At 50.6% G+C, this 4,920-nt stretch overlaps 1 pseudogene; it reads right to left on the minus strand.

The window, feature by feature from the left end:
* Positions 1–1,144: 1,144 nt before the first annotated feature.
* On the minus strand, positions 1,145–1,320 carry LOC130868719 (small nucleolar RNA SNORA70; annotated as a pseudogene).
* Positions 1,321–4,920: the final 3,600 nt, after the last annotated feature.

Below are 4,920 nucleotides of genomic sequence, written 5' to 3' on the forward strand. Positions count from 1 at the left end.
TCTCTCCAGCCCTGTTCAGCACACTTGAAATTGCTTGACCTTTTACCCGGAGTTTGTGAGCTAAGCCTATTCTTTGTGTAGATTACAGAAATGAATCTATGATGGAGAACAAAAGCCTTCTGGGAGGGGAGAGAGGAAGGATGATCACATTCTCCTGTCCTTCCCGTCATGTGGCTCTGCCTACCACTCTTTGTCCCAAATTTTCATGGTGAATTCTTTTCTAGTCTTCCTTTGAAGGCCAACCTGATGGATTTTTTTTTTTACAAAAATGTTACGTGTGTGTGTGTGTGTGTGTGTGAGTGCACGCGTGCACATGTACACAGGTAGGACAGAGGCTAGACCTTGGGAGTGAGTCCTGAAGTTGTCGGACCTGGAGATTGGACCCAACTAATCAGGCCTGGTGGAACATGCCTGTTCAGTCATCTTACTAGCCCATTGCCTTTACTATCACATCCCTCCCTCCCTCCCTCCCTCCCTCCCTCCCTCCCTCCCTCCCTCCCTCCCTCCCTCCTTCCCTCCCTCCCCAGTATTCCCTGTCTCCTCTTGTGTTTCACCCTCACCCCTGCCGTGTGTGCGAGTGTGTAGGGCAAAGGTTGACACTGCATATCGTCTGTAACCCCTCTTTTCCCAGACAGGATGTGATATTTATTACTGAGCATGATTTAGTAGGGTAAAGGGTAGCACCACAGTAGAAGCCCTCAGGAGTGCGGGGCCCGCCAATACCCATGGGACCAGGATTGGTGATGCAGCAGACCCCTCGGCCATCAGGAACGAGTCACTTCTCAGCGACTGTGTCTTCAGATCAGTCTACATTCAGTTTAGTGAAGCCTCACCTCTTTGAGATGTGCGTCTAGAGAGAGACAGACAAAGAAGAACTCAGTGAGGAGGACCAGGGCAAGAAAGTGGGAGGAAGGGACTTGATAACACCACTTGCCTCTGGCAGCACAGAGAGCTTGGACTTGGCTTTACGTAAGGCCTCCATCCGACGTTCCTTATTCTGAGGCGTGATTCAGGTGGACGTGATGGCCTGGACAGTGAGACCCCTGGCCGTGGTGACCTGAGGCTTCCCTAGGGCACAGCGTATACCTGTCTGGGGCCTAGATTGGAGGCGACATTGAGGTCAGAGCTCGAAGAGCCTTCAGAAGATTGTCTCCAAGGTCCCTTCGGGGAGCCCATATAGGCAACAGGGTGAGGTCACTCCAAACGAGTGTGCTGTTGGCAACCATTGCACACCAGGCCCCAGTGAGAAGGTGCTGGCAACCATTGCACAGCGGGCCCCGCTGAGAAAAGGGACCTCCCGTGCAGCTTAGTTGGCTGCAGATTTGCCTTATCTTTTAAGACACAGTCTCTCAGTGGACATGAAACTCACTGATTTTGTCAGGCGGAGTGGCCAGAGAGCTTTGCGGATGGATCCAGCACTCTGTCCTTCACGCCAGACATGCTGGCTCTGGGGTTTAAGAGTATTGCTGTGCCTGGATTTTCCGTGGGCGCTGGTGATCTGAACTCATGTTTGCATGGGAAAACTTAACCCACTGAGCCATGATCCTTGCCCATCTTTAATTTTATGGTCAGTAACATTAGTGTTAGAAATGAATGACATCTGTGGTGCCATTTCGTCCCACGTACACATGTGCATGGCTGATGTGCAGCCTCGCCATACTGCTACCTTCTCCCTGCTCTCAGATGCTACATCTCACAGACCTCTTCACAGCCTGGCCTATCCTACTTTCTGCTCCATGGGTTTCATTGTGTTTGGTTGGTTGGTTGGTTGGTTGGTTGGTTGGCTTTCATGTATGAGATAAAAGGGAACATGTGACACTTGGCGTGGCTCTCTTGCTGTTATGTGATGTCCCGTGGCATCCATTTGCCTGTGGATAACAGGCTTTCCTTTGGTTGTCCCTCATGCGAATGTGTCATGTCATGTATGTGTTAGATACTATATGCTGTATGTAACACAGCATTTTCTTCATGCCGTATTGTGTTGATGGCCACCCAGGATACTTCCTTGAGCTTATAAATGTCTCCTCTAACTATAAGGCAGCGTGTCTTTGTTGGTCTATGTTGTCAGCGTGGCTGGACTGACAGATGCCTAGGGTAAGATTAGGGAAGCTCACTTCTGGTGTGTCTGTTCCAGCATCATTGTCAGAGAGAACGGATTTCCAGGAGAGTAACAGGGGAAGGTCTCTCCCTGGGTGTGGATTTTCCATGCAGTAGTCTGGGAGCCCAGGCAGAATTAAAGAAGAGAAAGCCTGCCAGGGCAGCCTAGCTCCATCCTTCCTGAGCTAGAGCATGTAGTACCGTCACCATCACTCATGGCCACAAGACTCCAGAGCCTCCAGCCATCTAATGGAGATGCCCAGCAGCTACAGTCCAGGGAGCTTCCAGGCCTGGATTGCAGCTACATCATTTGTTCTCCTTGAGCCGAGGCTTCCAGCTTGTCAGTTTAGCTGCTACTGAATCATCCCACTGTCTGGCATGCAGAAAGCCATTTGTGGACAATCCAGCACCCAATTGGGTAAGGCATTCAAAGAATTCCAGCCACCCCGTGAATGTGTGTGTGTGTGTGTGTCTGTGTGTGTGTATCTGTGTCTCTGTGTGTGTCTCTGTGTGTGTGTGTGTGTGTGTCTGTGTGTGTACATTTCTCTATTGGTTCTATTCACCTAGACAACCCTGACTTATACCGGATTCTCTCTTATGCGTGTGTTGAGATGAGGTGTTTAAGTTTACTTGGCCATGTTCATTAGGTGAAGCTTAAGGGGGCTTCGGATTGCTGGACTTTGGTAGTCAACCTCAGGAAGAGGAAGTGACCACATGAGGGAACGGACCTTGGTGGCTAGCTTAAGGAATGTAATCTAACCGTCTTTAGCAAGGCAGAGGGAATGGGAGAGAAGGGCAAAGCCTGCCAGAGCCATACACACCAATTCCAAGCTAGCCAGAGTCCCTTCAGGCATTCACGTTGGTGCCAGGACTAGAGAGAGCAAACTCGACATGGCACCTTTTGAGAGTCTTTAAACCCGTGGATTGCAACCTAAGGGCTGCATACCCTCGGGGGTGGGGTGTCAAATGATCCTCTCACAGGGGTCCCCCGAGGCCGTCGGAAAATGCAGATATTTCCATTTCTGTTCATAACAGTAACAAAATTAGCGTTATGCATTAGCAATGAAAACGATGTTTTGCTTGGGGTCACCACAACGCGAGGGACTGTATTAAAGGGTTGCAGCATTAGGAAGGTTGAGAACCACTGCTTTACACTCTCAAAGCCCACCTCCAGTGACACACCTCTGCCCACAAGGCCACCCTTCCTGAGCCTCCCCAAAAGCAACACCAACTCGGGAACAAGAATTGAGATATCTGAGACTATGGAGGTGCATCCCCTTCTGACTACCATAGCCCTAATGCGGCTGAAGGCATTGCGGCCATGAATCAAGCCTCACGATGACAAGGGCCCTTATGGGGGGAGACATGCCCTGGAAAGCCTCCTCGAATCTAATACATGGGCCCTGTTGGTCCCTGCTTCTTGCATGCATCTATGTGCCGGACAGCCTCCCTCGTGAGCACACATTCTCCTGGTCTGCCTCATGCAGGCACGCCTCTGAGGCATCTCTAGGGCATGGCTCAGGCATGAGCCTGCTGTGCTCACCTCCATGCCTGCTAAGCCCGCCACTCACGTGGGCATGTGCTAGGCCCATCCTGCGAATACCCACCTGCTGGAACACCCTCTCCCAGCCAATCAGAGAGAAGTAATCTTGGGGAGGAGAGGGACTGGTTCCATACGTCCTCTTTCTGAGGGGAAAGGCACTGGGGTGATAATGGCTAGGTGGGTGACCGGATATTGGGGGATGCCGTGCTGCGGTTTTGCGGGTAATGAGAGAAATGAAAAACCGGTCAGACTGACCTAATTGCTTTCCACCACGCTGTTTAGGCTAGGCTAAAACATTTCATATGTGACAAGGGCCATCTAGTAGGAGACAATAGCATATGGGAGAGCATTGCCTCGAGGATAGCCTAGAACTGGCCAATTAAAAATATGTCCAAAGTATGCTTCATCTACATACCCCAAGGACAGATAGGAACCGGCCAACCGAGGACATACGTATGTCCATACTTCATTTGTGTAATGATACGCTTATTGAATATCGCACACTTTTGTCTCGATCCCTAGACTGGGTTAGGGGTCCAGTAGGGACCCCTGAGAGATTCTACCTGAGGTCTGACTGTTCGCTTTCAGAAGCTTCTGGACGGAATTGGGGACGGAGAGGATAGGGAACCACCTGTGGAATTTAGACCTTTGACTTGGAGTGTCTTTGGGCATCTCCCACCTTGGAGGGAGGATAGTCTTCCCCTGGAATTCCAGGAAGCCTCGAGAGTCTGGTCGTCTTAATTTGTCTTGTGATTATTCTCGTTCGCTTCCCTTGTGGGATATTTCCCTATCTTCCCAGACCCGGAACTAACATAACCAACAACATGGGAACTACTTGCTCTGCTCCTTTGGATTAACCCTTGCACACGGGCAGGACGTGCAGGACACCGCGAACAACAATAGCTAGCGTGACTGTGAAGTAGCGTAAGTGGGTAACATTTTGCTCTGTCGAATGGCCTACTTTCAATGTTGGCTGGCCGGCAGAGGGGTAGAGGAAATAGATTGTCGTCCCCAAACTGGTCACCCAGACCGGGTTCTTTACATTGTGACTTAGCAGGGATTGATAGATCCGGTGGAGAGTCCCTGTCCTTGGGTTAAACACAGTCAGGCTTATCTGTTGATGTCAGACTCTAGTCTCCTTCCTGCCTTTAGTTTCCTTCCTCTCTGAAATCCAATGGTGGCTGGTGGCTGTTTGGAGAGGCTAAGGAGATGAGGCCTTGCTGAGGGAAGGAAGTATGTCGCTGGGGTTGGGGGGGTGGCCTTTAGGTTTCAAAAGCCTC

The sequence above is a fragment of the Chionomys nivalis genome, chromosome X (genome assembly GCF_950005125.1).
Source record: "Chionomys nivalis chromosome X, mChiNiv1.1, whole genome shotgun sequence".
Classification (NCBI taxonomy): Eukaryota; Metazoa; Chordata; class Mammalia; order Rodentia; family Cricetidae; genus Chionomys; species Chionomys nivalis.